Here is an 18,735-nt window from a genome sequence, read left to right on the forward strand (position 1 = left end):
ACACAGAGACACACAGAGACAGAGAGAGACAGAGAAAGACAGAGACACACAGAGACACACAGAGAGACACAGAGAGACACAGAGAGACACAGAGACATTAAGAGACACACAGAGAGACACACAGAGACACACAGAGAGACACAAAGACAGAGAGAGACAGAGAGAGACGTGGACCTCGTGGTGGTGAGATTCGAGCACGTGGAGAGACACGGGGACACCAGGACACTCTGTAGAGAGACACACGGAGACAGAGAGAGACAGAGAGAGACACAGAGACGCACAGAGACACTAAGAGACACACAGAGAGACACACAGAGACACACAGAGACACTAAGAGACACACAGAGACACACAGAGACAGAGAGAGACAGAGAGACACAGAGACACACAGAGACAGAGAGACATACAGAGAGACACACAGAGAGACACACAGAGACACACAGAGACAGAGACACACAGACACACAGAGACACACAGAGACACACAGAGAGACAGAGAGAGACACAGAGACACACAGAGACACACAGACACAGAGACACACAGAGACACACAGAGACGCACAGAGACACAGAGACACACAGAGACAGAGAGACAGAGAGAGACACCACAGACACACAGAGACACAGAGACACTAAGATACACTCTGTAGATAGACACAGAAACACACAGAGACACCAATAGACACTCTGTAGATAGACACAGAGACACACAGAAGCACACAGAGACAGAGAGACACAGTGACACAGAGAGACAGAGAGACAGAGAGAGACACAGAGAGACACAGAGAGACAGTGAGACAGAGACACACAGACACAGAGATACAGAGAGACAGAGAGAGACAGAGACACAGAGAGACAGAGACACAGAGAGAGACAGAGAGACAGTGAGACAGAGACAGTGAGACAGAGACACAAAGAGACAGTGAGACAGAGACAGTGAGACACAGAGACACAGAGACACACACAGACAGACAGACTTCTGACCGGCCATGTGTAGATGGACAGGTTGCTGAGAGACAGAGAGACAGAGTGAGACAGTGAGACAGTGACACAGTGAGAGACAGAGACAGAGAGACAGAGACAGACAGAGACACAGAGACAGAGAGACACAGAGACAGACGTCTGACCGGCCATGTGTAGATGGACAGGCTGCTGAGAGACAGAGACACAGTGAGACAGAGACACAGAGACACAGAGACAGTGAGACAGAGACACAGAGACACAGAGACACACACAGAGACACAGACAGACAGACAGATTTCTGACCGGCCTTGTGTAGATGGACAGGCTGCTGAGAGACAGAGCCACAGTGAGACAGAGACACAGTGAGACAGAGACAGTGAGACAGTGACACAGAGACACAGAGACACTGAGACACTGAGACACTGACACACTCACTGAGACAGTGAGACACTGAGACACTCACTGAGACACTGACACACTCACTGAGACAGTGAGACACTGAGACACTCACTGAGACACTGAGACACTCACTGAGACACTGAGACACTGAGACAGTGAGACACTGACACACTCACTGAGACAGTGAGACACTGAGACACTCACTGAGACACTGAGACACTCACTGAGACACTGAGACACTGAGACACTGAGACACTGAGACAGTGAGACACTGACACACTCACTGAGACAGTGAGACACTGAGACACTCACTGAGACACTGAGACACTGAGACACTCACTGAGACACTGAGACACTGAGACAGTGAGACACTGAGACACTGAGACACTGAGACACTCACTGAGACACTGAGACACTCACTGAGACACTGAGACAGTGAGACACTGACACACTCACTGAGACACTCACTGAGACACTGAGACACTGAGACACTCACTGAGACACTGAGACACTGAGACAGTGAGACACTCACTGAGACACTGAGACACTCACTGAGACACTGAGACAGTGAGACACTGACACACTCACTGAGACACTCACTGAGACAGTGAGACACTGAGACACTCACTGAGACAGTGAGACACTGAGACACTCACTGAGACACTGAGACACAGAGACACTGAGACACTGAGACACTGAGACAGTGAGACACTGAGACACTCACTGAGACACTGAGACACTGAGACAGTGAGACACTCACTGAGACACTGAGACACTCACTGAGACACTGAGACAGTGAGACACTGACACACTCACTGAGACACTCACTGAGACACTGAGACACTGAGACAGTGAGACACTGAGACACTCACTGAGACAGTGAGACACTCACTGAGACACTGAGACAGTGAGACAGTGAGACACTGAGACAGTGAGACAGTGAGACACTCACTGAGACACTGAGACAGTGAGACACTGAGACACTGAGACAGTGAGACAGAGACAGAGAGACAGAGAGACAGAGACAGTGAGACAGTGACACACAGACACAGAGACACAGAGACAAAGACAGACGTCTGACCGGCCATGTGTAGATGGACAGGCTGCTGAGAGACAGAGACACAGTGAGACAGAGACACAGAGACAGACGTCTGACCGGCCATGTGTAGATGGACAGGCTGCTGAGAGACAGAGACAGTGAGACAGAGACAGTGAGACAGAGACACAGTGAGACAGAGACACAGTGAGACACAGTGAGACAGTGAGACACAGTCAGACAGAGACAGAGACACACACAGAGAGACAGACTTCTGACCGGCCATGTGTAGATGGACAGGTTGCTGAGACACAGAGACACAGAGACAGAGAGACACAGAGACAGACGTCTGACCGGCCATGTGTAGATGGACAGGCTGCTGAGAGACAGAGAGAGACACAGTGAGACAAAGACAGACTTCTGACCGGCCATGTGTAGATGGACAGGCTTCTGAGAGACAGAGACACAGTGAGACAGAGACACAGTGAGACAGAGACACAGTGAGACAGTGAGACAGTGAGACAGAGACACAGTGAGACAGTGAGACAGTGAGACAGTGAGACAGAGACAGAGAGAGACAGAGACAGTGAGACAGAGACAGAGAGACAGTGAGACAGTGAGACAGAGACAGAGAGACAGAGAGACAGAGACAGAGAGACAGAGACAGAGAGACAGTGAGACAGTGAGACAGTGAGACAGAGACAGAGAGACAGAGAGACAGAGACACAGTGAGACAGAGACAGTGAGACAGTGAGACAGAGACAGAGAGAGACAGAGACAGTGAGACAGAGACAGAGAGACAGAGACAGTGAGACACAGACAGAGAGACAGAGAGACACAGAGACAGAGACACAGAGACAGAGACAGAGAGACACAGAGACAGAGAGACAGAGACAGTGAGACAGAGACAGTGAGACACAGACAGAGAGACAGAGAGACACAGAGACAGAGACACAGAGACACAGAGACAGAGACACAGAGACACAGAGACAGTGAGACAGAGACACAGTGAAACACAGTGAGACAGAGAGACACACAGAGACACAGAGAGACAGACACAGAGACAGACAGACAGACGTCTGACCGGCCATGTGTAGATGGACAGGCTGCTGAGAGACAGAGAGAGAGACACAGTGAGACACAGAGAGAGAGACAGTGAGACAGAGACAATGAGACACTGAGACAGAGACACAGTGAGACAGAGACACAGAGACACAAAGACAGACGTCTGACCGGCCATGTGTAGATGGACAGGCTGCTGAGAGACAGAGAGACAGTGAGACAGAGAGACACAGAGACAGGGAGACAGAGACACAGTGAGACACAGTGAGGCAGTGAGACACAGTGAGGTAGTCAGACACAGTGAGACACAGTGAGACAGAGAGACAGTGAGACACAGAGACAGAGACAGTGAGACAGACACAGAGCCACAGTGAGACACAGAGACACAGTGAGACAGAGACACACAGAGACACACAGACAGACACAGTGAGACACAGTGAGACAGAGACAGAGAGACACACAGACAGACAAAGTGAGAGACAGAGACAGTGAGACAGAGAGACAGAGACACAGAGACACACACAGAGACAGACGTCTGACCGGCCATGTGAAGGTGGACAGGCTGCTGAGAGACAGAGACACAGTGAGACAGTGACACAGTGAGACAGAGACACAGTGAGACACAGTGAGACAGAGAGACACACAGACAGACACAGTGAGAGACAGAGAGACACACAGAGACAGACAAAGACACAGAGACAGACGTCTGACCGGCCATGTGTAGATGGACAGGCTGCTGAGAGACAGAGCCACAGTGAGACAGAGACACAGTGAGACAGAGACAGTGAGACAGAGACACAGAGACACAGAGACACTGAGACACTGAGACACTGAGACACTGACACTCACTGAGACACTGAGACACTGAGACACTCACTGAGACAGTGAGACACTGAGACACTCACTGAGACACTGAGACACTGAGACACTCACTGAGACAGTGAGACACTGAGACAGTGAGACAGTGAGACACTGAGACACTCACTGAGACAGTGAGACACTGAGACACTGAGACAGTGAGACACTCACTGAGACACTGAGACACTGAGACACTCACTGAGACACTGAGACACTGAGACACTGAGACACTCACTGAGACAGTGAGACACTGAGACACTCACTGAGACAGTGAGACACTGAGACACTCACTGAGACAGTGAGACACTCACTGAGACAGTGAGACACTGAGACACTCACTGAGACAGTGAGACACTCACTGAGACACTGAGACACTGAGACACTGAGACAGTGAGACAGAGACAGTGAGACAGAGACAGTGAGACAGTGACACACAGACACAGAGACACAGAGACAAAGACAGACGTCTGACCGGCCATGTGTAGATGGACAGGCTGCTGAGAGACAGAGACAGTGAGACAGAGACACAGTGAGACAGAGACACAGTGAGACACAGTGAGACAGTGAGACACAGTCAGACAGAGACAGAGACACACACAGAGAGACAGACTTCTGACCGGCCATGTGTAGATGGACAGGCTGCTGAGAGACAGAGACAGTGAGACAGAGACACAGTGAGACAGAGACACAGTGAGACACAGTGAGACAGTGAGACACAGTCAGACAGAGACAGAGACACAAACAGAGAGACAGACGTCTGACCGGCCATGTGTAGATGGACAGGTTGCTGAGACACAAAGACACAGAGACACAGAGACACACAGACAGACTTCTGACCGGCCATGTGTAGATGGACAGGCTGCTGAGAGACAGAGAGACAGTGAGACACAGAGAGAGAGACACAGTGAGACACAGAGACACACACAGAGACAGACGTCTGACCGGCCATGTGTAGATGGACAGGCTGTTGAGAGACAGAGCCACAGTGAGACACAGTGAGACACACACAGAGAGACAGACGTCTGACCGGCGATGTGTAGATGGACAGGCTGCTGAGACACAGTGAGACACAGAGACAGACATCTGACCGGCCATGTGTAGATGGACAGGTTGCTGAGACACAGAGACACAGAGACACAGAGACACAAACAGAGAGACAGACATCTGACCGGCCATGTGTAGATGGACAGGCTGCTGAGAGACAGACCCACAGTGAGACACAGTGAGACACACACACAGAGACAGACTTCTGACCGGCCATGTGTAGATGGACAGGCTGCTGAGAGACAGAGACACAGTGAGACACAGAGACACACACAGAGACAGACGTCTGACCGGCCATGTGTAGATGGACAGGCTGCTGAGAGACAGAGACACAGTGAGACACAGAGACACACACAGAGACAGACGTCTGACCGGCCATGTGTAGATGGACAGGCTGCTGAGAGACAGAGACAGTGAGACACAGAGACACAGAGAGACAGACAGACGTCTGACCGGCCATGTGTAGATGGACAGGTTGCTGAGACACAGAGACACAGAGACACAGAGACAAAGACAGACGTCTGACCGGCCATGTGTAGATGGACAGGTTGCTGAGACACAGAGACACAGAGACACAGAGACAAAGACAGACATCTGACCGGCCATGTGTAGATGGACAGGTTGCTGAGAGACAGAGAGAGACACAGTGAGACACAGAGAGAGAGACAGTGAGACAGAGACACAGTGAGACAGACACAGAGACAGACACACACAGAGAGACAGACTTCTGACCGGCCATGTGTAGATGGACAGGTTGCTGAGAGACAGAGCCACAGTGAGACAGAGAGACACAGAGAGACAGACAGACAGACATCTGACCGGCCATGTGTAGATGGACAGGTTGCTGAGACACAGAGACACAGAGACACAGAGACAAAGACAGACGTCTGACCGGCCATGTGTAGATGGACAGGCTGCTGAGAGACAAAGAGACAGAGAGACACACAGACAGACATCTGACCGGCCATGTGTAGATGGACAGGCTGCTGAGAGACAGAGACAGTGAGACACAAAGACAGACTTCTGACCGGCCATGTGTAGATGGACAGGCTGTTGAGAGACAGAGCCACAGTGAGACACAGTAAGACACACACAGAGAGACAGACGTCTGACCGGCCATGTGTAGATGGACAGGCTGCTGAGAGACAGAGACAGTGAGACAGTGAGACAGAGACACAGTGAGACAGAGCCACAGTGAGACAGAGACACAGAGACAGACAGAGACACAGAGACAGACGTCTGACCGGCCATGTGTAGATGGACAGGCTGCTGAGAGACAGAGAGACAGAGAGACACACACAAAGACAGACGTCTGACCGGCCATGTGTAGATGGACAGGTTGCTGAGACACAGAGACACAGAGACACACAGACAGACATCTGACCGGCCATGTGTAGATGGACAGGCTGCTGAGAGACAGAGAGAGACACAGTGAGACACAGAGAGAGACACAGTGAGACACAGAGACAGTGAGACAGAGACACAGAGACACACACAGAGACAGACGTCTGACCGGCCATTTGTAGATGGACAGGCTACTGAGACACAGTGAGACAGAGAGACAGACTTCTGACCGGCCATGTGTAGATGGACAGGCTGCTGAGAGACAGAGACAGTGAGACAGTGAGACAGAGACACAGTGAGACAGAGCCACAGTGAGACAGAGCCACAGTGAGACAGAGAGACACAGAGAGACAGACAGACAGACGTCTGACCGGCCATGTGTAGATGGACAGGCTGCTGAGACACAGAGACACAGTGAGACAGAGAGACACAGAGAGACAGACAGACAGACGTCTGACCGGCCATGTGTAGATGGACAGGCTACAGAGACACAGAGACAGACAGACAGACGTCTGACCGGCCATGTGTAGATGGACAGGCTACAGAGACACACACAGAGACAGACTTCTGACCGGCCATGTGTAGATGGACAGGCTACAGAGACACACACAGAGACAGACTTCTGACCGGCCATGTGTAGATGGACAGGCTACAGAGACACACACAGAGACAGACTTCTGACCGGCCATGTGTAGATGGACAGGCTACAGAGACACACACAGAGACAGACTTCTGACCGGCCATGTGTAGATGGACAGGCTACAGAGACACACACAGAGACAGACTTCTGACCGGCCATGTGTAGATGGACAGGCTACAGAGACACACACAGAGACAGACTTCTGATCGGCCATGTGTAGATGGACAGGCTACAGAGACACACACAGAGACAGACTTCTGACCGGCCATGTGTAGATGGACAGGCTACAGAGACACACACAGAGACAGACTTCTGACCGGCCATGTGTAGATGGACAGGCTACAGAGACACACACAGAGACAGACTTCTGACCGGCCATGTGTAGATGGACAGGCTACAGAGACACACACAGAGACAGACTTCTGACCGGCCATGTGTAGATGGACAGGCTACAGAGACACACACAGAGACAGACTTCTGACCGGCCATGTGTAGATGGACAGGCTACAGAGACACACACAGAGACAGACTTCTGACCGGCCATGTGTAGATGGACAGGCTACAGAGACACACACAGAGACAGACTTCTGACCGGCCATGTGTAGATGGACAGGCTACAGAGACACACACAGAGACAGACTTCTGACCGGCCATGTGTAGATGGACAGGCTACAGAGACACACACAGAGACAGACTTCTGACCGGCCATGTGTAGATGGACAGGCTACAGAGACACACACAGAGACAGACTTCTGACCGGCCATGTGTAGATGGACAGGCTACAGAGACACACACAGAGACAGACTTCTGACCGGCCATGTGTAGATGGACAGGCTACAGAGACACACACAGAGACAGACTTCTGACCGGCCATGTGTAGATGGACAGGCTACAGAGACACACACAGAGACAGACTTCTGACCGGCCATGTGTAGATGGACAGGCTACAGAGACACACACAGAGACAGACTTCTGACCGGCCATGTGTAGATGGACAGGCTACAGAGACACACACAGAGACAGACTTCTGACCGGCCATGTGTAGATGGACAGGCTACAGAGACACACACAGAGACAGACTTCTGACCGGCCATGTGTAGATGGACAGGCTACAGAGACACACACAGAGACAGACTTCTGACCGGCCATGTGTAGATGGACAGGCTTCTGAGAGACAAAGACACAGAGACAGACTTCTGACCGGCCATGTGTAGATGGACAGGCTACAGAGACACACACAGAGACAGACTTCTGACCGGCCATGTGTAGATGGACAGGCTACAGAGACACACACAGAGACAGACTTCTGACCGGCCATGTGTAGATGGACAGGCTACAGAGACACACACAGAGACAGACTTCTGACCGGCCATGTGTAGATGGACAGGCTTCTGAGAGACAAAGACACAGAGAGACAGACAGACAGACATCTGACCGGCCATGTGTAGATGGACAGGCTTCTGAGAGACAAAGACACAGAGAGACAGAGAGACAGACATCTGACCGGCCATGTGTAGATGGACAGGCTGTTGAGAGACAGAGAGACAGACACAGTGAGAGACAGACCCACAGTGAGACAGAGAGACACAAACAGACAGACAGACATCTGACCGGCCATGTGTAGATGGACAGGCTGTTGAGAGACAGAGCCACAGTGAGACACAGTAAGACACACACAGAGAGACAGACATCTGACCGGCCATGTGTAGATGGACAGGCTACAGAGACACACAGAGACAGACAAAGACACAGAGACAGACATCTGACCGGCCATGTGTAGATGGACAGGTTGCTGAGAGACAGACCCACAGTGAGACACAGTGAGACAGACAGACAGACAGACGTCTGACCGGCCATGTGTAGATGGACAGGTTGTTGGAGTCGTCCGTGGGGGTTCTCGGCAGTGCAGGAGTAGAGCCCAAAATCATCGTCGGTCTGTGTGTCCACCTGTAGTGAGAGACTCAGTGAGTGTCTCACTGTCTCAGTGTCTCACTGTCTCAGTGTCTTAGTGTCTCAGTGTCTCACTGTCTCAGTGAGTGTCTCACTGTCTCACTGTCTCAGTGTCTCAGTGTCTCAGTGAGTGTCTCACTGTCTCAGTGAGTGCAGGAGTAGATCCCAAAATCATCGTCGGTCTGTGTGTCCACCTGTAGTGAGAGACTCAGTGAGTGTCTCACTGTCTAAGTGTCTCAGTGAGTGTCTCAGTGAGTGTCTCAGTGAGTGTCTCAGTGTCTCACTGTCTCACTGTCTCAGTGAGTGCAGGAGTAGATCCCAAAATCATCGTCGGTCTGTGTGTCCACCTGTAGTGAAAGTCTCAGTGAGTGTCTCACTGTCTCAGTGTCTCAGTGTCTCAGTGTCTCACTGTCTCAGTGTCTCAGTGTCTCAGTGTCTCACTGTCTCAGTGTCTCAGTGAGTGCAGGAGTAGATCCCAAAATCATCGTCGGTCTGTGTGTCCACCTGTAGTGAGAGACTCAGTGAGTGTCTCACTGTCTCACTGTCTCACTGTCTCAGTGTCTCAGTGTCTCACTGTCTCAGTGAGTGTCTCAGTGTCTCACTGTCTCACTGTCTCAGTGAGTGCAGGAGTAGATCCCAAAATCATCGTCGGTCTGTGTGTCCACCTGTAGTGAGAGACTCAGTGAGTGTCTCACTGTCTAAGTGTCTCAGTGAGTGTCTCAGTGTCTCACTGTCTCACTGTCTCACTGTCTCAGTGAGTGTCTCAGTGTCTCAGTGTCTCAGTGAGTGTCTCACTGTCTCACTGTCTCACTGTCCCAGTGAGTGCAGGAGTAGATCCCAAAATCATCGTCGGTCTGTGTGTCCACCTGTAGTGAGTGTCTCAGTGAGTGTCTCACTGTCTCACTGTCTCACTGTCTCAGTGTCTCAGTGTCTCACTGTCTCACTGTCTCAGTGTCTCAGTGAGTGTCTCAGTGTCTCAGTGTCTCAGTGTCTCAGTGTCTCACTGTCTCAGTGTCTCAGTGAGTGTCTCACTGAGACAGTGTCTCAGTGTCTCAGTGTCTCAGTGAGTGTCTCAGTGAGTGTCTCAGTGAGTGTCTCAGTGAGTGTCTCACTGTCTCAGTGAGTGTCTCACTGTCTCAGTGTCTCAGTGTCTCACTGTCTCAGTGTCTCAGTGAGTGTCTCAGTGTCTCACTGTCTCAGTGTCTCAGTGTCTCAGTGTCTCACTGTCTCAGTGTCTCAGTGAGTGTCTCACTGAGACAGTGTCTCAGTGTCTCAGTGTCTCACTGTCTCAGTGAGTGTCTCAGTGTCTCAGTGTCTCACTGTCTCACTGTCTCACTGAGTGTCTCAGTGAGTGTCTCACTGTCTCAGTGAGTGTCTCACTGTCTCAGTGTCTCAGTGTCTCAGTGTCTCACTGTCTCACTGTCTCAGTGAGTGTCTCAGTGTCTCAGTGTCTCACTGTCTCACTGTCTCAGTGAGTGTCTCAGTGTCTCACTGTCTCACTGTCTCACTGTCTCAGTGAGTGTCTCAGTGTCTCACTGTCTCACTGTCTCACTGTCTCAGTGAGTGTCTCAGTGTCTCACTGTCTCACTGTCTCAGTGTCTCAGTGTCTCAGTGAGTGTCTCACTGTCTCAGTGTCTCAGTGTCTCACTGTCTCAGTGAGTGTCTCAGTGTCTCAGTGTCTCACTGTCTCACTGTCTCAGTGAGTGTCTCACTGTCTCAGTGAGTGTCTCACTGTCTCAGTGTCTCAGTGAGTGTCTCACTGTCTCACTGTCTCAGTGAGTGTCTCAGTGTCTCACTGTCTCACTGTCTCAGTGTCTCAGTGAGTGTCTCAGTGAGTGTCTCAGTGAGTGTCTCACTGTCTCACTGTCTCAGTGTCTCAGTGTCTCACTGTCTCAGTGAGTGTCTCAGTGAGTGTATCAGTGTCTCAGTGTCTCAGTGTCTCAGTGAGTGTCTCAGTGTCTCACTGTCTCAGTGAGTGTCTCAGTGAGTGTCTCACTGTCTCAGTGTCTCAGTGAGTGTCTCAGTGTCTCACTGTCTCAGTGAGTGTCTCAGTGAGTGTCTCACTGTCTCAGTGTCTCAGTGAGTGTCTCAGTGTCTCAGTGTCTCAGTGAGTGTCTCAGTGTCTCACTGTCTCAGTGTCTCAGTGTCTCAGTGTCTCAGTGAGTGTCTCAGTGTCTCACTGTCTCACTGTCTCACTGTCTCAGTGTCTCAGTGAGTGTCTCAGTGTCTCAGTGTCTCACTGTCTCAGTGTCTCAGTGTCTCAGTGTCTCAGTGTCTCAGTGTCTCACTGTCTCAGTGTCTCAGTGTCTCAGTGAGTGCAGGAGTAGAGCCCAAAATCATCGTCGGTCTGTGTGTCCACCTGTAGTGAGTGTCTCAGTGAGTGTCTCACTGTCTCACTGTCTCAGTGTCTCAGTGTCTCACTGTCTCAGTGTCTCACTGTCTCAGTGAGTGTCTCAGTGAGTGTCTCAGTGTCTCACTGTCTCACTGTCTCAGTGAGTGTCTCAGTGAGTGTCTCACTGTCTCACTGTCTCACTGTCTCAGTGTCTCAGTGTCTCAGTGTCTCAGTGAGTGTCTCAGTGTCTCAGTGTCTCAGTGAGTGTCTCAGTGTCTCAGTGTCTCAGTGAGTGTCTCAGTGAGTGTCTCAGTGTCTCAGTGTCTCAGTGTCTCAGTGTCTCAGTGAGTGTCTCAGTGAGTGTCTCAGTGTATCACTTTCTCAGTGTCTCAGTGAGTGTCTCAGTGTCTCAGTGAGTGTCTCAGTGAGTGTCTCAGTGAGTGTCTCAGTGAGTGTCTCACTGTCTCAGTGTCTCAGTGAGTGTCTCACTGTCTCACTGTCTCAGTGTCTCACTGTCTCAGTGTCTCAGTGTCTCAGTGAGTGTCTCAGTGTCTAAGTGTCTCAGTGTCTCAGTGTCTCAGTGAGTGTCTCAGTGTCTCACTGTCTCACTGTCTCAGTGAGTGTCTCAGTGTCTCAGTGAGTGTCTCAGTGAGTGTCTCAGTTTCTCACTGTCTCAGTGAGTGTCTCAGTGTCTCAGTGTCTCAGTGTCTCAGTGAGTGTCTCAGTGAGTGTCTCAGTGTATCACTGTCTCAGTGTCTCAGTGAGTGTCTCAGTGTCTCAGTGAGTGTCTCAGTGAGTGTCTCACTGTCTCAGTGTCTCAGTGAGTGTCTCACTGTCTCACTGTCTCAGTGTCTCACTGTCTCAGTGTCTCAGTGTCTCAGTGAGTGTCTCAGTGTCTAAGTGTCTCAGTGTCTCAGTGTCTCAGTGAGTGTCTCAGTGTCTCACTGTCTCACTGTCTCAGTGAGTGTCTCAGTGTCTCAGTGAGTGTCTCAGTGAGTGTCTCAGTTTCTCACTGTCTCAGTGAGTGTCTCAGTGAGTGTCTCAGTGTCTCAGTGAGTGTCTCAGTGTCTCACTGTCTCAGTGTCTCAGTGAGTGTCTCAGTGTCTCACTGTCTAACTGTCTCAGTGTCTCAGTGTCTCAGTGTCTCACTGTCTCAGTGAGTGTCTCAGTGTCTCAGTGAGTGTCTCAGTGTCTCAGTGAGTGTCTCAGTGAATGTCTCAGTGTCTCAGTGTCTCAGTGAATGTCTCAGTGTCTCAGTGTCTCAGTGAGTGTCTCACTGTCTCAGTGTCTCACTGTCTCAGTGAGTGTCTCAGTGTCTCAGTGAGTGTCTCAGTGTCTCAGTGTCTCAGTGAGTGTCTCACTGTCTCAGTGTCTCAGTGTCTCAGTGAGTGTCTCACTGTCTCAGTGTCTCAGTGTCTCACTGTCTCAGTGTCTCAGTGTCTCACTGTCTCAGTGTCTCAGTGAGTGTCTCACTGTCTCACTGTCTCACTGTCTCAGTGTCTCAGTGAGTGTCTCAGTGTCTCAGTGTCTCAGTGTCTCACTGTCTCAGTGTCTCAGTGTCTCAGTGTCTCAGTGAGTGTCTCACTGTCTCAGTGAGTGTCTCAGTGTCTCAGTGTCTCAGTGTCTCAGTGAGTGTCTCACTGTCTCAGTGAGTGTCTCAGTGTCTCACTGTCTCAGTGAGTGTCTCAGTGAGTGTCTCAGTGTCTCAGTGAGTGTCTCAGTGTCTCAGTGAGTGTCTCAGTGTCTCAGTGTCTCAGTGTCTCAGTGTCTCAGTGAGTGTCTCAGTGAGTGTCTCAGTGTCTCAGTGAGTGTCTCAGTGTCTCAGTGAGTGTCTCAGTGTCTCAGTGTCTCAGTGTCTCAGTGAGTGTCTCACTGTCTCAGTGTCTCAGTGTCTCAGTGTCTCACTGTCTCAGTGAGTGTCTCAGTGAGTGTCTCAGTGAGTGTCTCAGTGTCTCAGTGAGTGTCTCAGTGAGTGTCTCAGTGTCTCAGTGAGTGTCTCAGTGTCTCAGTGTCTCAGTGAGTGTCTCACTGTCTCAGTGTCTCAGTGTCTCAGTGTCTCAGTGAGTGTCTCACTGTCTCAGTGTCTCAGTGTCTCAGTGAGTGTCTCAGTGTCTCAGTGTCTCAGTGTCTCACTGTCTCAGTGTCTCAGTGTCTCAGTGTCTCAGTGTCTCAGTGTCTCACTGTCTCAGTGTCTCAGTGAGTGTCTCAGTGTCTCAGTGTCTCAGTGTCTCAGTGAGTGTCTCAGTGTCTCAGTGTCTCACTGTCTCAGTGAGTGTCTCAGTGTCTCAGTGAGTGTCTCAGTGAGTGTCTCAGTGTCTCAGTGAGTGTCTCAGTGAGTGTCTCAGTGAGTGTCTCAGTGAGTGTCTCAGTGTCTCAGTGTCTCAGTGTCTCAGTGAGTGTCTCAGTGTCTCACTGTCTCACTGTCTCAGTGTCTCAGTGTCTCAGTGAGTGTCTCACTGAGTGTCTCAGTGTCTCAGTGAGTGTCTCAGTGTCTCAGTGTCTCAGTGTCTCACTGTCTCACTGTCTCAGTGTCTCAGTGTCTCAGTGAGTGTCTCAGTGTCTCACTGTCTCACTGTCTCACTGTCTCAGTGTCTGTGTCTCAGTGTCTCACTGTCTCAGTGTCTCAGTGTCTCACTGTCTCAGTGAGTGTCTCAGTGAGTGTCTCAGAGTCTTAGTGTCTCAGTGTCTCAGTGAGTGTCTCAGTGTCTCAGTGAGTGTCTCAATGTCTCACTGTCTCAGTGAGTGTCTCAGTGTCTCAGTGTCTCAGTGAGTGTCTCAGTGTCTCAGTGAGTGTCTCATTGTCTCAGTGAGTGTCTCAGTGTCTCATTGTCTCAGTGAGTGTCTCAGTGTCTCACTGTCTCAGTGAGTGTCTCAGTGTCTCAGTGTCTCAGTGAGTGTCTCATTGTCTCAGTGAGTGTCTAAGTGTCTCAGTGAGTGTCTCACTGTCTCACTGTCTCAGTGAGTGTCTCAGTGTCTCAATGTCTCAGTGAGTGTCTCAGTATCTCAGTGAGTGTCTCAGTGTCTCAGTGAGTGTCTCACTGTCTCAGTGTCTCAGTGTCTCAGTGTCTCACTGTCTCACTGTCTCAGTGAGTGTCTCAGTGTCTCACTGTCTCAGTGTCTCAGTGAGTGTCTCAGTGTCTCAGTGTCTCAGTGAGTGTCTCAGTGTCTCAGTGAGTGTCTCAGTGTCTCAGTGTCTCAGTGTCTCAGTGAGTGTCTCAGTGTCTCAGTGTCTCAGTGTCTCAGTGTCTCAATGAGTGTCTCAGTGTCTCAGTGTCTCAGTGTCTCAGTGTCTCACTGTCTCACTGTCTCAGTGAGTGTCTCAGTGAGTGTCTCAGTGTCTCAGTGAGTGTCTCAGTGTCTCAGTGAGTGTCTCAGTGAGTGTCTCAGTGTCTCAGTGTCTCACTGTCTCAGTGTCTCAGTGTCTCAGTGTCTCAGTGAGTGTCTCACTGTCTCACTGTCTCAGTGTCTCACTGTCTCAGTGTCTCAGTGTCTCACTGTCTCAGTGTCTCAGTGTCTCAGTGAGTGTCTCACTGTCTCACTGTCTCAGTGTCTCAGTGTCTCAGTGTCTCACTGTCTCAGTGTCTCACTGTCTCAGTGTCTCAGTGTCTCAGTGTCTCAGTGAGTGTCTCAGTGTCTCAGTGTCTCAGTGTCTCACTGTCTCAGTGTCTCAGTGTCTCACTATCTCAGTGTCTCAGTGTCTCAGTGTCTCACTGTCTCAGTGTCTCAGTGAGTGTCTCACTGTCTCAGTGTCTCAGTGTCTCACTGTCTCACTGTCTCAGTGTCTCAGTGTCTCAGTGTCTCAGTGAGTGTCTCACTGTCTCAGTGTCTCAGTGTCTCAGTGAGTGTCTCAGTGTCTCAGTGTCTCAGTGTCTCAGTGTCTCAGTGTCTCACTGTCTCAGTGTCTCACTGTCTCACTGTCTCAGTGTCTCAGTGTCTCAGTGAGTGTCTCAGTGTCTCAGTGAGTGTTTCAGTGTCTCACTGTCTCAGTGTCTCAGTGTCTCACTATCTCAGTGTCTCAGTGTCTCAGTGTCTCACTGTCTCAGTGTCTCAGTGAGTGTCTCAGTGTCTCAGTGTCTCAGTGAGTGTCTCACTGTCTCAGTGTCTCAGTGTCTCACTGTCTCACTGTCTCAGTGTCTCAGTGTCTCAGTGTCTCAGTGAGTGTCTCACTGTCTCAGTGTCTCAGTGTCTCAGTGAGTGTCTCAGTGTCTCAGTGTCTCAGTGTCTCAGTGTCTCACTGTCTCAGTGTCTCAGTGTCTCAGTGTCTCAGTGAGTGTCTCAGTGTCTCAGTGTCTCAATGAGTGTCTCAGTGTCTCAGTGTCTCAGTGTCTCACTGTCTCAGTGAGTGTCTCACTGTCTCAGTGTCTCAGTGAGTGTCTCAGTGTCTCAGTGTCTCAGTGAGTGTCTCAGTGAGTGTCTCAGTGTCTCAGTGAGTGTCTCAGTGTCTCAGTGAGTGTCTCAGTGTCTCAGTGAGTGTCTCAGTGTCTCAGTGAGTGTCTCAGTGAGTGTCTCAGTGTCTCACTGTCTCACTGTCTCAGTGTCTCACTGTCTCAGTGTCTCAGTGTCTCAGTGTCTCACTGTCTCAGTGTCTCAGTGTCTCAGTGAGTGTCTCACTGTCTCACTGTCTCAGTGTCTCACTGTCTCAGTGTCTCAGTGTCTCACTGTCTCAGTGTCTCAGTGTCTCACTGTGTCAGTGTCTCAGTGTCTCAGTGTCTCAGTGAGTGTCTCAGTGAGTGTCTCACTGTCTCAGTGTCTCAGTGTCTCAGTGTCTCACTGTCTCAGTGAGTGTCTCACTGTCTCACTGTCTCACTGTCTCAGTGAGTGTCTCAGTGTCTCAGTGTCTCAGTGTCTCAGTGTCTCACTGTCTCAGTGAGTGTCTCACTGTCTCAGTGTCTCAGTGTCTCACTGTCTCAGTGTCTCAGTGAGTGTCTCAGTGTCTCAGTGAGTGTCTCAGTGTCTCAGTGAGTGTCTCAGTGAGTGTCTCAGTGTCTCACTGTCTCACTGTCTCAGTGTCTCACTGTCTCAGTGTCTCAGTGTCTCAGTGTCTCACTGTCTCAGTGTCTCAGTGTCTCAGTGAGTGTCTCACTGTCTCACTGTCTCAGTGTCTCACTGTCTCAGTGTCTCAGTGTCTCACTGTCTCAGTGTCTCAGTGTCTCACTGTCTCACTGTCTCAGTGTCTCAGTGTCTCAGTGAGTGTCTCAGTGAGTGTCTCACTGTCTCAGTGTCTCAGTGTCTCAGTGTCTCAGTGTCTCACTGTCTCAGTGAGTGTCTCACTGTCTCAGTGTCTCAGTGTCTCACTGTCTCAGTGTCTCAGTGAGTGTCTCAGTGTCTCAGTGAGTGTCTCAGTGTCTCACTGTCTCAGTGTCTCAGTGTCTCAGTGTCTCACTGTCTCACTGTCTCAGTGTCTCAGTGAGTGTCTCACTGTCTCAGTGTCTCAGTGTCTCACTGTCTCAGTGTCTCACTGTCTCAGTGTCTCAGTGAGTGTCTCACTGTCTCAGTGTCTCAGTGAGTGTCTCAGTGAGTGTCTCAGTGTCTCAGTGAGTGTCTCAGTGAGTGTCTCAGTGTCTCAGTGTCTCAGTGAGTGTCTCACTGTCTCACTGTCTCAGTGTCTCAGTGTCTCAGTGAGTGTCTCAGTGAGTGTCTCAGTGTCTCAGTGTCTCAGTGAGTGTCTCAGTGTCTCAGTGTCTCACTGTCTCACTGTCTCAGTGTCTCAGTGTCTCAGTGAGTGTCTCAGTGTCTCACTGTCTCACTGTCTCACTGTCTCAGTGTCTCAGTGTCTCAGTGTCTCAGTGTCTCACTGTCTCAGTGTCTCAGTGTCTCACTGTCTCAGTGAGTGTCTCAGTGAGTGTCTCAGTGTCTTAGTGTCTCAGTGTCTCAGTGAGTGTCTCAGTGTCTCAGTGAGTGTCTCAGTGTCTCACTGTCTCAGTGAGTGTCTCAGTGTCTCAGTGTCTCAGTGTCTCAGTGAGTGTCTCAGTGTCTCAGTGAGTGTCTCATTGTCTCAGTGAGTGTCTAAGTGTCTCAGTGAGTGTCTCACTGTCTCACTGTCTCAGTGAGTGTCTCAGTGTCTCAATGTCTCAGTGAGTGTCTCAGTATCTCAGTGTCTCAGTGAGTGTCTCACTGTCTCACTGTCTCAGTGAGTGTCTCAGTGTCTCAGTGTCTCAGTGAGTGTCTCAGTGTCTCAGTGTCTCACTGTCTCAGTGTCTCAGTGTCTCAGTGTCTCACTGTCTCAGTGAGTGTCTCAGTGTCTCAGTGTCTCAGTGTCTCACTGTCTCAGTGTCTCAGTGAGTGTCTCAGTGTCTCAGTGAGTGTCTCAGTGTCTCAGTGTCTCAGTGAGTGTCTCAGTGTCTCAATGAGTGTCTCAGTGTCTCAGTGTCTCAGTGTCTCAGTGAGTGTCTCACTGTCTCACTGTCTCAGTGTCTCACTGTCTCAGTGTCTCACTGTCTCAGTGTCTCAGTGAGTGTCTCAGTGTCTCAGTGAGTGTCTCAGTGTCTCAGTGTCTCAGTGTCTCAGTGTCTCAGTGTCTCACTGTCTCAGTGAGTGTCTCAGTGTCTCAGTGAGTGTCTCAGTGAGTGTCTCAGTGTCTCAGTGAGTGTCTCAGTGTCTCAGTGAGTGTCTCAGTGTCTCAGTGTCTCAGTGTCTCAGTGAGTGTCTCAGTGTCTCAGTGTCTCAGTGTCTCAATGTCTCAGTGTCTCAGTGAGTGTCTCAGTGTCTCAGTGTCTCACTGTCTCAGTGAGTGTCTCACTGTCTCACTGTCTCAGTGTCTCAGTGAGTGTCTCAGTGTCTCAGTGTCTCAGTGTCTCACTGTCTCAGTGTCTCACTGTCTCAGTGAGTGTCTCACTGTCTCAGTGTCTCAGTGAGTGTCTCAGTGTCTCAGTGTCTCACTGTCTCAGTGAGTGTCTCACTGTCTCAGTGTCTCACTGTCTCAGTGTCTCAGTGAGTGTCTCAGTGTCTCAGTGAGTGTCTCACTGTCTCAGTGAGTGTCTCAGTGTCTCAGTGTCTCAGTGTCTCAGTGAGTGTCTCAGTGTCTCAGTGTCTCAGTGTCTCAGTGAGTGTCTCAGTGTCTCAGTGAGTGTCTCAGTGTCTCAGTGTCTCAGTGTCTCACTGTCTCAGT

The 18,735-nt window shown here is 50.6% G+C and overlaps 1 long non-coding RNA gene across 1 annotated transcript in view; it reads right to left on the minus strand.

Moving 5' to 3' along the window:
* Positions 1–18,735, minus strand: part of LOC142922634 (uncharacterized) — a 55,113-nt gene that overhangs the window by 4,284 nt on the left and 32,094 nt on the right. Inside the window, exon 2 of the long non-coding RNA XR_012940202.1 lies at positions 9,196–9,292. This is a non-coding gene — a long non-coding RNA (uncharacterized LOC142922634). The remainder of the gene's footprint in view (positions 1–9,195; positions 9,293–18,735) is intronic.

The sequence above is a fragment of the Petromyzon marinus genome, unplaced genomic scaffold, assembly GCF_048934315.1.
Source record: "Petromyzon marinus isolate PM22_M1 ecotype Great Lakes invasive population unplaced genomic scaffold, UKy_Petmar_22M1.pri1.0 PM_Scaffold_127, whole genome shotgun sequence".
Lineage (NCBI taxonomy): Eukaryota > Metazoa > Chordata > Hyperoartia > Petromyzontiformes > Petromyzontidae > Petromyzon > Petromyzon marinus.